The 12,890-nt window shown below is 39.0% G+C and overlaps 1 pseudogene; it reads right to left on the bottom strand.

The window, feature by feature from the left end:
* Positions 1-6,625: 6,625 nt before the first annotated feature.
* Positions 6,626-7,563, bottom strand: LOC118999670 (olfactory receptor 1044-like; annotated as a pseudogene).
* Between the last annotated feature and the right edge of the window lie 5,327 nt (positions 7,564-12,890).

The raw sequence follows: 12,890 nt of genomic DNA, 5'->3' as shown, positions 1-12,890 counted from the left end.
AACAAACAAGTGCCAGTGAGGTTGTGGAGAAAAGGAAACCCTACTGCACTATTGGTGGGAATGCACTCTGGAAAACACTAAGGATTTCCTCAGGCAACAGAAAATGGAACTGCCTTTTTGTCTCAGCAATTCCAAGCTGGGATTATGCACTTAGAATCTGAAACATCAATTCAAAAGAACCTATGCACCCCAACGTTCATAGCAACACGATTGACAATAACCAAGTACTGGAAACAACCTAAATGCCTGTGAGTAAGTGAGTGGATTAAAAAACTATGGTACAATTACCCAGTGGAATACCATGCAGCAGAAAGAAAGAAGGAGCTCCTACTCTTTGCAACAGCATGGATGGATCTGAAGGGCATTATACTAAGAGAAATAAGCCAGGAGTTGAAAGACAAATACCATATGATCTCACCTACAAGTGGAACACAATCAACCAAACAAACAGGCATGCAAAATATAATCAACAGCACTGAAATAAAGAACAAACTGTCAGTAACCAGAGGGAAGAGGGGAGAGGAATAATGGAGTAAAATAAGGGAAGGGTCATCAATGAACATACATACATAACGGAAACATGGACTAAGTCAAAGGGTGGTAGAATCGAGGATGGGAGGAAGGCATGGGTGATGAAGACAGGAGTAGTGGGGGAGAATGAAAACAACTGTAGCTGAACATCAGTTAAAAAAGAAAGTGTTCATATTATGAGTAAGACATATTTACTTAAAAATACAGTAATTATTTATGAGCAGAGTGACATGTTATCACAGAAATATTCTTTAAAATTTCAATTATTTCCAAGAATATGCTGGACTTTACTGTAGACAAGGCAGCACTGGAACTAAACCTTTTACAACAATAAATTTCTGAAGTTTCTTAGAATCTAATGGTGCATATATAGATTTGCCTTCTGGATAACCTTTCTGTTATGTATTATACATGATATTACTTAAGTGATAAGTATATAGCTATATAAATTTAAAATAAATACCCTTGTGAAGAAGACAAAACAACAAATAGAACACTACCAGAATCACCAAAGTCATCCATTCAAGGATAGCCTTCTCAAAAAATATTTTGATTTTTTTTAGAAAGAGGAGAAAGGAGGGAGTAAAAGAGAGGGAAACATCATTTTGAGAGGGAAACAGCAGTTCATCGCCTCTTGTACACATCCTGACAGGAGACTGAACCTGCAACCCAGGCCTGAGTCCTGACTGGGAATCAAACTGGTGACTTTTCATACACAAGAAACTGAGCCACACAGTTCAGAGCACCAGAAATCCTCTTAAGTCACTAGTCCCTTCATCCAACGGAGTAATTAGATTCTTCATTATCATCAGAGTAGAATAATCTTGAAGTGAGCACAAACAGACACCTAAAGCATGTGCTGCTGTAGGCAGTTATACACTTGTTCACATTGTTGCATTCAGTTGCAAAGATGAACCCATTGGTGTAGAGCATTCTTTTCTACAACTACATCGTTGTGTATTGATCTACTTTAATGTGCATGGTAGGTATTGAGTTGTTTCTCTTTTGTTATTTCCAATAATTTCAGTGTGAACACTCTTGTAATACTCTTTGGTAGACAAAAACACCCATTTATCTTGTATATAAAACCAGGAGTTGAAAATGTGTGTGCATGTGTATATAAAATTTCGATTTAGTAAATACCATCATACAGTTTTCCATGAAGTCTGCCAACCCACCTGGCCATAACACACTACCCTTGTGTGAATGCCTTGTTGAACACCCTCACCAATAAGTGACAGGATCTTTTCCTTTAATTGTAGCCATTATTTGGAGTATTTGATATTTCCGACAACTAACAAAGTTGAATGTTCACTTTTATAAAGTGTGTCTCCCAGTGAAATGTAGAATGGAAGGCCTGTTAAGTAGACTGGCTTGATGGTGGTGGGACTCATGCACCCAAACTCTCCATCTGCTATCATTGCCACTTCCAGTTCAGGTCCAGTTGGCCTGCAGCTGTAATACATTCCACTGGTATGAGTGTATTCTCAGCTGTCTGTCATTGTCCCAATCATGCTCAATGGATATGTGCAGTGATAGACTCATGTTAATATAATCCAGGATGCAGTAACTTGAATAGATAATTAAGATTATTCAGTTTTAGCTCCTCATCTGACTGACTGGAACCTGAAGTCCAAAGAGAAAGAATGGTTTGTTGAAGGTCACAGGTAGAGTGAGATGGGAGGAGCCACTCTGACTGAATATTGTTGTCATTGCCTCTGCAGTTCTGAGTGTGTTTCTACAGAAGATGTCAAGCTCAGTTGAGTATGCTGCCTCTTCATATGGAGCCACACACTTAGATATCATGAGAATTATTTCAGTTTTTATTTAACAAATTTTGCTGACCAGATTTTTACCACACAGAGCTATTTGCTTGGATTATTATACAAAGACACTAACTGTCATCCCTGGTGGTGCTTCTGCTTGGAGATACTAATAAATGAGCAAAAATAAAGAGCTATGGTTAAAGATTTGACATGTAACACTAACTGATTACACAAAATTACTGAAGGAGACTATGCTTGGGAGCCAGAGATGGGAAGAGGAACCTACAGATGGAGGAATGACACTGTGGTTGTCTTCTGGGAATAAACTCTACTGAATTAGGACTGTAAGTTGAAAGAAGGTATACAAGGCATGCCCGGAAAAAGTCCAGCCATTGTTAATATAAAGTGAAAAGTTTGCGGCACATTGGTGTAATTGTCAGCCAAAGAGAGTGGACTAAAATGCACCTGTGTGAACAATGACCACTTTCTGCACTAGTCAGTGGGGGCAGTAGATGCCATTGAGTGAGCATGTGTGCTGTGTGCCAGCACATTCAAAATGACTGAATGAGTAGAGCAATGACTCTGCATCAAATTTAATGTTAAGCTGAACATTCCTGTGGAAACTGCTGCAGCTGTGAGCAACTGGTGACTAGCAGCTTCATCACGACAATGTGCCCCCTGGTGCATCGTGTCTCCTTCAGGTTTTTTGACTAAACATCTGATCACTCAGGTGACTTAAATCCCTCCAGCCCAGATTTGAAACCCTGAGATTTATAGACTTTCTCAAAACTGAATTCAATTTTGAAATGGAAGAGATTTTAGACCCTCAAAGAGATTGAGAAAAATATGACAGTGCAGATGGTGGCTATTGGGAGAACTGTGTGAGGTCCCAAAGTACCTACTTTGATGGACACTGAGATGTTTTGTCCTTGTTATTTTCCAGCGTTTCTTATATCTTGCATCTTCTTCAATACATGTCTCTATTTTTTTCCATGGCTGGATACCTTCTGGGCAGATCTTATACATCTCAGGTGAGTTTGAGTAGAGGGAGAGAGGATGGAGTAGTGAGGAAAGCCTTCTGTCAGTGAAAAGGTATGTTGGGTTATAATTGAGATTATAGTAGCCTTTATTGCAAGGGAAGCTATCTTTCCCAAAAGGGACTTGTCTAGGTAGATCAGTGGTGAGGTGGGGGTATGGCCTAAGTGGGGTTTCAATGGAGAAGAAGGGAATGGTGACCTATGAGTGAGGAGAATCAAATATTTTTTTTAAATACTGAGCAGAAATGTTCAGAGTACATGAGTTCACTGTAATAGATAAATATTGGTTCCTTTGTAGCTAATTTGCCATGATAGCCATAGTCCTTGGGATAGGGACAGACAGAACAGCATGAAATGAGATACTCTGGGATTAATGATCTGAACTCATTTCTTGGCAGTGTGGATTCTGGAATTAGACTGATAGAGTGGGTCCAGGGATTTGGCCTGCACAAGGGGATGGTGTGGCCAGCATGGGTGGCCATGAGAAAACCTCTACTCAGCTCTAAGAGTGAAGGCAGGGTCAGGACAGACAAGATCTGAGGTGGATGGCAGAGAGGCCCACAATCCCTGAGGCTAGGATACACACAGGAATCTGACCATGGGGTGAGCAGGCTCTACTGCAGATGAGGGTGGATCCTGGAGACCTCACTTCCTGACATGAGGCCAGCAAGGAGACAGTGTCTTCTTTCAGCAGCAGGGCTTTAGCCCCTGATGAGCAGATGGTTGACTCTGTATGATCTTAGGAACTCTCTTCAAGAATCATAAAATTCTGAAATTATATATATTTCTCCTCATAATGTATATATTAGGCCTGTGATAAAGAGATGAGGAAACTGAGGCTTAAAAGAATTAAGTGCTCTAGGGTTACACAGATAACAAGGAAAAATTTTTTTCATCTCTTTTTTTTTTATTGAGTTTACTGGGGACAGGAAAGGATTTGAACAAATTTGCACTCAGGTGTGTCTCACTTCAAAGTCCAGTTCTTATCTTAACCTTTCTTTCATTTGATCATTCCCTTAAAATGAAAATAAGACACAAACAGGAACAATAATTTCACTTGTTGAGTATATGTAAAAGCTATTATTTTAGTATCTTTAAAGAAAAATATAATTAAAAATTGGATATTTTTCACCTAAACATATATATGAATCATGACCATCCAATCCAAATTTACACAAAATAAAGAGATTTCATTTTATAGATATGAATACATTTATGTTTCATAAATGTATGTTTTAATAAATTAATAGAGAGTGGGGGGCTGGACAATTATCAGAGGTTCTGATGTGTTAAATATTCTATGAACAGCAACAAAATTATTTTATATTGTAAAAGAAAAGAGGTAAGAATAATAAATTACTTTTGTCTTAAAACACTCTCCAATCAGTAACTGAAGGCAAGTTACCTGATGAAAATCACACAGTTTTTTTTTTACATTTTATTTATTTATCTTTAGAGGGGAAGGAAAGGAGAGAGGGAGAGAAATATCAATGTATGGTTGCCTCTTGTGTGTCCCCTGCTGGGAATTGGCCTGCAACCCAGGCATGTACCCTGACTGAGAATCGAACCATGGTTGTTTGGTTCCCAGGTCCGCGCTCAGTCCACTGAGCCACACCAGCCAGGGCAAAATTGCATGCTTTTAATGTACTGTTTTATTCTTATCATGCTTGGAAGCACATGACACTCAGCATTTTTCATACACTGTAGGTATAGATAACACTAGGGATGAGGACCTGAATGGAAAGCCTTCTATCACTCAGTATCCTGTCCTTCTGGAATCAGAAAAGAATGTCCTGTTGTTCCCTTCCTCAGAACAACATAAAATAAAATAAGCACTTATTGGAATCTGAAATTGTGTTTTCTTTTTCATAGCTGGTCATTGTTAATTGACTGCAAGGAGAACAACACAAGCAATTCATTTAATTAAGCTATTGGGATAGCAATGACATACTCAGAAATGACCACTATTTAAGTTGTGTGTAAAATATTGTTCCAGTTTATTTCACAGATAAGCAGATAACAAATGTAAATCATTACAAATGGAATCCTACTATTTTTCCATGAAACACATACTTTTGTTTATAACTATGCCTTTACAATTTAACATGTACCAATTGGGCAATTCATTTTTTAAAGTTTTGTTTTAACTAGTGTGGAGCTATGCTCACATCAAGATGCAGGTTTCTTTCCCAGTGACCCTGAGGAGGTCCTGGTGTTACTAAGCCCAACTTCCCTTCATATATTTCTGTACATTTATTAATAGGGTGATGTCTGTTCGCCACATTGAGAGCAAGAGGAGAAATCAAGAGGCTGATGTGAATACTCTGAGGTGCAATATAAATCTACAGCTTCTGATTCTTTGAATAGTTGTTAATAAATCGGTGCAGAATAATGAGGAATAGGGGATCCAGAAAGTTCTCTCTATGTGATCCCTGTCCCTAAATCTTATTCAGACAAGCCTGAAAGACAAGGAGAACTGATGAACTTTGTCTAAGATAAACATATTAGCATAGAATGAAAAACTGAAGGGAGCTCAGTATTTTTTAGAAAAATGTACAAAGGCACTTTATTGCTTCAGTTTTGCAGAGGACATTATTCATCGATTCAACAAAAAAACATCCTGGAACAAAAGCATTGTCAGTAGACAGATACAAATGTTTGTGAAGAAGAATGAAAAGGGCCATGCATGAATGAAAATTTCAATTTGGACCAAAGGTTTTTTAAAATTCTCATTTGTTTATTTACTACTTATACTTGTAAGTATTATGATGCAACATTTATGGATTGAGACAATTACATAGGAATAAGACAAACAAACCTATTTCAACCCATGAACTCCCCCTAAATGAGCAAGTTTATTATACCCATTACTTTAAAAAATGGAACCTTGGGAGGGTGAGTTGAATTGGCATGGGTAGAGGGGCTGCTCAGCCCATGATGTCTCACTGGGACTTACCTGTGAAGAGAGAAGGGAGGGATAAAATCCTCTTTGAAAAACAGTGAAGTTTACCTACTACTAGTCTCCCTTAGCTTGGGGAGAAGACTATGATCAATAATAACTGTTCTCTATGTGTAATTGGACACAATGATAAGTAAAGGAAAATACTTATCATTGGGCCCTGGTGAGTCAATAATAATGAATATCAAACACCTGAATCAATTAAGATCAATAATGAGTGGTCCCTATGTTTAATTTAGACACAATGATAAATAATGAAAAATATTTAGCATCACGCACTGGTGAACCCATAATAATGCATATCAAATACCTGAACTACTGAAAACATGGCTTCAATCAGAACATAATTTAGTGCCAGCTGCTTTTTTCAGGGCATCTTTCACATCCTTATTCCTCAAACTGTAGATCAGTGGGTTTAACATGGGGATGACAACTGTGTAGAAAACAGAGGCCACTTTGTCTGTGTCCATGGAGTGACTTGAGCTGGGTTGGAAATACATGAACAGGAGTGTCCCATAAAACATAGCCACAGTGGTTAAGTGGGAGGCACAGGTAGAGAAGGCTTTGTGTCTGCCCTTGGCTGACTTCATTCTAAGGATGGAAGTTATGATGTAGCTGTAGGAGAGGAGGAGAGTGACAATACTGAACCCAAGAACACAGCTACTGTAAGTGAACATCACTGTCTCATTGATGGTTGTGTCTGAGGTGGAGAGGGCTAGTAAGGGTGGGAAGTCAGAGAAAAAGTGATGGATGATATTGGAATTGTGAAAGACAATTGAATAGTGCAATAAGTAAAGATTGCAGAGTACACCAGACTTTGTATGTACACAATGGCCACTAGCTGGGTGCAGACTCTTCCAGACATGGCTGTTGTATACAGAAGTGGATTACAAATGGCTACGTAGTGGTCATATGCCATCACAGACAGCACAACACATTCCATGTCTCCAAAAGTACCAAAAATGAACATCTGAACAACTCATAAATTGTATGCAATCTTCTTTTGCTGAGATAAGAAATCAGCCAGCATTTGAGGGGAAGCAGTGGAGGAGTAGCAGATATCATTGAATGACAGATTGCTCAGGAAATAATACATGGGTGTGTGGAGTCGGGGGTCCATGTTGATCAGCAGGATCATCCCTAGGTTGCCCATCACAGTGATGCCATAAACCAGCAGGAAGAGCACAAAGAGCCCCTGCTGCACATCCTGCCTGTCAGAGAGTCCTAAGAGTATGAAGTCAGTAAACAGGGTGCAGTTCTCAACAGCCATGATTCATGTCTGGAAATCCCTGGTTGTGGAGGAAGGAAATAGATGTTTCATCCAGAGATGCCAGCTGCCTCAGGTGATACCCCTTTCAAGCAGGATCCAAAGGAGACCTCCATAAACGTGGGAGCCCTTGTAGTGTAACTCCCACTCCCCGTGACACCCAGAATATGGGGAGCAATGTATTGTCAAAATGTAGATCATTTAAATTCATTCCCAAAGGATTTATGTTCTAATTGAATGGCTTTCTTTAACTATGTGTTTAAGGGGGAAGATTCAGAACACAATTTAAGACTTCAGAGAAAACAAGAGAGAAGAATATTCTGTATGTGCAGGGTTTTCCCGATGTCACAGGTACTGGATAGAGAACAGCCTTCTCATAATCTCCTTCCCGCAGATAATGGCTGTTGGGCCCTGAGGCCTGGATGATTATGAGGCCCTGCACACAGTGCAGCCCCTGATGATGCCGTCAAGGAAAACCAGGTCAGTGTGGCTTCCTGGTGCAGGAACAGGGAAAGTAGTGAGTGAAGGCTGCTACCAATACCTGTGATAGATAATCGAGGTAGCCCTTTCTGGTGACAAGAGACAATCATTTAGTGAAATGGTTTATGGAAATTATATGCTTTGTTAATTTTATAATAATATTTTGAAAATGTGTGTATAAGAAACTTTTAGAAATTAAAAAATTAATAACGAAATCTCGCAATCACCATAATCTGATAGTAAATAATCTTTGCCTTTAGAAAACCCTTTTAAAGATATGTATATGTATATTTTAAAATGTACAATTTAAAAAGCCATAAATTCCCGCATTTAAACCCTGAACAAAAATCAGGAAACTAGGCTTTCAAAAACTGTTTTTGGAACTAACACAACTGATGGCAAAATGGTAGATAGTTGAGTATGTTTTTATAAAGTGGAAAGAATTGCAGTCGTTCTGTTTTTATCCTCTCAGGTCTGTATCCTTTCATTCAGTATCATGCACATGAGGTTCCCCCAAGCCATTGCACATGAGAACAGTTTATGCATTCTCTCTGCTGTACAGTATTCCAATGAATAATCATGCTAAATGTTTTTGTCAAATCCCAAATAATGCACATTGATCATTTTTGTCAAAGCTTTGCATGTGCATACTTTCTCATTTCTATCGGGCACAAAACTACTGGTGGGATTTTAGGGGCAGCTGCAACAGAACATTGCCATATACTTTTCCAAAGTTGAAAGTCAATTCTGACTTCTGTCAGTGAGTAAGAGCTGTCTACATTCCACATTCAAACAGATATTTGATATTAAAATTGAGAATCACTTTAATGGTAGCTGCTCTTTAGGTGAGTCATGATACAGCATGTACATACAGAAAATGCTTAAGTGGTAAGTATACAACTTGTTTTAAAAAAATATCCTAGTAATCAGTATCCAGACCAAGAAACAGAACATTATCAGACTCATTAAAACCTTCTACTTTCTTCCTTGTTTTTAGTCCTATTTAGTTCACACATTAGACACATCTTTGTTTATAGTGGCTAGAAGCATATGCAATCTGACTTTAAATACATTTCAGTTGTCTTATAAGGGAATAGTGTGCCAGTTCAATGCTATTATCTTTGCACTTGTAGGGTTGACACCATCTCTGCTTGGGCTTCTGTCTAGTCCAGTTGCAGTCCTGCAATGGTGCTGTTCAAGACAGGACCCAAGCCAGAGGTAAAATTCCCAAGGCCATGGGTTAAAATGGACCTATTATTACCACAAGAAGCATCTCCTGTTGTTTTTCTGCCATACTGTGTCTCAGAATCCCAGAAACAATACCTCCTTAGAGAACAGAGCTGTCTCATTGTCCTCCTTGGGTTTCCCTAGCAATCTGAAGTGTTTTTGAAACTGGAAAAGACACCATGTTTGTGCTGCCTGTCACCTGCCAAACCCAGAAGTGGAAGCAGGGGCTGAATTTTTATGGGCACTTTATTCAGATGGCTGGGGATCTGAGAAGATGGCAGGTTCACACCCTAACAAAACTCTCTTATTTTTTTTCCAAGCCAATATTTTTTTTAAATAGGGAATAAACAAGGGGCAATGAAGAGTTTTGAAATTCAGGGAGAATTGGTGAAAGAAACTGTAGTGTTCTTGTCCTGAACAGTTAGCTGTTACCACAGGCGGGTGGTTATCTCTCCCTCCATGGAACACAATGTTCTGGATGCCTCCACTTGTCGCATGGGCAGTGGTCTTTAACAGCGCCCCAGGAGATTGGCACTTGTTTCCTCCCAGGAAACAAGATAGGCCTTATCTATGTATACTTTCTGAAACAATAGCTTTAACATATGCATTACTTCCTTAGCTTACAACTATTTACTTTAAACAAAAACTTCCAACTCTTGAGTCCCCTATCATTATCACTCAAAGGCATTTTGTAAGGGTATACAAAAATTGAATGACTCTGACTTGTGTAAATATTTGGTTTTTTTCTTTTTTTTAAATATAATTTTTATTTAATTCTTGTTCAAGTACAGGTTTCTGTCTTATATTCCCAACCCTGCCTGCCCCCCACCCCGTGCTCCCCGCCTCCCTCCCCTTTCCACCCCCCACCCTTAGTTATTGTCCATGTGTCTTTTATACTTGTTCATGTGAGTCCATTCCCTTTTCCCCTATGATTCTCCCCCCTCTCCCCTCTGGGCCCTGACAGCCTGTTCCATATTTGAGTGTCATTGGTCGTATTTTGCTTGCTTGTTTGGTTTGTTTAGATTCCTGTTAACGGTGAGATCATATGATATTTGTCTTTCACCGCCTGGCTTATTTCGCTCAGCATAATGCTTTCCAGTTCCATCCATGATGTTGCAAAGGGTAGTAGTTCCTTCTTCCTTTCTGCAGCATAGAATTCCATTGTGTAAATGTACCATAGTTTTTTGATCCAGTCATTTACCGATGGGCATCTAGGTTGCTTCCAACTCTTGGCTATCGTAAATTGTGCTGCTATGAACATCGGGGTGCATAGGTTCTTTTGGATTGGTGTTTCAGGGTCTCATCAAAATTAAAAGCTTCTGCATGGCTAAGGAAAACAGTATCAAGATAAAAAGAGAAGCAACAGCTTGGGAAAACATATTTGCCAATGATACCTCAGATAAGGGTTTAATCTCCAAAATATACAAAGAACTCATTCGGCTCCACTCAAAGAAGACAAGCAACCCAATCAAAAAATGGGCAGAGGACTTGGACAGACATTTCTCCAGGGAGGACATGCAGAGAATCCAGAGACACATGAAAAGATGCTCGATATCACTAGCTATCAGAGAGATGCAAATTAAAACCACAATGAGATACCACTTAACACCAGTCAGATTGGCTATCATAAACAAAGAAACAAACAACAAGTGCTGGAGAGGTTGTGGGGAAAAGGGGACTCAAGTTCACTGTTGGTGGGATTGCAGATTTGATTGCCCTTGTTTCTTGTGTGATCCTTCAAAGTCACATCCTTGTCCCTGTTTGCTAAACAAGCTACTTCCGGTGACTTGATCATCAACAAAGTAGAGCAGGGGCATGTGCAGTTGTCAAATATCTTGATACATGATATTTGGTTTATTTATTTTAAAAACAATTTATCCATATCTCTTTAACATTTCCTTATTTTAATATCTACAACCAGTTTATGTTCTTTCATATAAGATACAAAAACTGAAATGAAGGCACGTGCAAGGCTGTCAGTGAATTTTTTCTGCCTTAGAAGTACAAACACTTAATAACAGTGAATGTGTTTGATATCTTTCTTTCATGTGCTGTGCTAGTGCTTGGGTGAAGAAACAGAATGCACAGTCCTGAATGGCAGACTGTTGGAAACCCCACCTTGATGATAATGATAGGAAGCGGAGTCATAGATTCAACAGTGTCCTAAGACACATGATGGTGTGTGAACCAATCTAGAGAGTGCTGGAGGGGAGGACAGCCCCTGGAGGAAGCCAATGAATTGTGAATTGCAGCACAGGGATTGACTCATGAGGCCAGTCCCCTTTGCTTTTCATACCTTAGCTAACTGGTCTTCATTAAGCTTTGAAATCCCAGAGAAATGACATGGTTTTATACAACTCAAGGACTTTCTAATAGCATGATCTATCTACCTAGAATGTTTCTCTAACCATTTGAATCTCTCAGTTAGTTCCCACTTATCTTTTTTCATTTCAGGTCATTGTGTTCATAGCAGGGAGCACATTTTATCTTTCTTCTCCCTGTTTTAATTGAGTTTTTAAAAGATATTATTTGCTTATTTTCAGAGGGGAAGGGATGGAGAGAGGGAGAGAAATATCAATGTATGGTTGCCTCTCGTGTGTCCCCTGCTGGGAACTGGCCTGCAACCCAGGCATGTGCCCTGACTGGGAATCGAACCACGATCCTTTAGTTCGCAGGCCCATGCTCAATCCACTCAGCTACACCAGCCAGAGCGCTTCTCTCTGTTTGATTAGTGTGCTTTGGATATACAGTGTGTAGTCTTTTTTCACTGTGGCATAACTATAGTTTATTATAAATAATTTGAATGACCATTTATTAAAATTTGTCACTTCCACTAGATGATAAGCTTCCTCAGTACAAAATCTGCAGGAGTCGCTGTGGAATAAAATCACATAGAAGTGCAACAGTCACTTTAGAAACTCTCAGGAAGTTTTAAAAAATTAAAGTAATGTACAAATAAAAGATCAATGCAATAAAAATTTGGTAACTAGAAGTTCACAGCATTTGTACAAATAGAGAGTACCACATATACATTCAAGACATAAGAGAGAGTACGGAGTATTTAGGAAACGACACATTTTGATGTGGCTGAAATGTAGTGTAAATAGTTATTGGTTCACATGAAATGAATCAAAAACAGTTCCATTTTTGGAACATGGTATATGTAATGTTGGAATACACACACATACAGGTATATGTATATAGCTCCATATCCCAATATATAATCTTTTAATGGAGCCACTTTTTGTTTCTAAGTTGTTCCAGGTTCTCTTTCACATCCTTGGTCTGCAGGATTTAAGTCCAAGCATTTAGCATGGGAATCATAAAGGTGTAAAACAATGAGCTCATTTTGTCTTGATCTATGAAGTAGAAACAACGTGGCCTGAAATACATGAAGATCGAGTCCCTTGGAAAATTAGCACTACAGTTAAGTAGGAGGTGCAGGTGGAATAAGGTTTGAACCTCCCCTCAGCACAGTTGGTCTCCATTAGTGCTGGGATATATAACAATTGGAACAAACAGTCCTGATACAGTAATCAATTAATGAAGCCCAAAATTGTGAATATCACCAACTCATTCGCCTGAGCATCTGAGCAAAATAGCAGAAGTCAAGGTAGGCCTTC

Source organism: Sturnira hondurensis, unplaced genomic scaffold (assembly GCF_014824575.4).
Source record: "Sturnira hondurensis isolate 20B ecotype Veracruz unplaced genomic scaffold, ASM1482457v3 Scaffold0015056, whole genome shotgun sequence".
Classification (NCBI taxonomy): Eukaryota; Metazoa; Chordata; class Mammalia; order Chiroptera; family Phyllostomidae; genus Sturnira; species Sturnira hondurensis.
The sequence above is the reverse complement of the archived record's forward strand: the minus strand, read 5'-3'. Positions and strand labels throughout refer to the sequence as shown.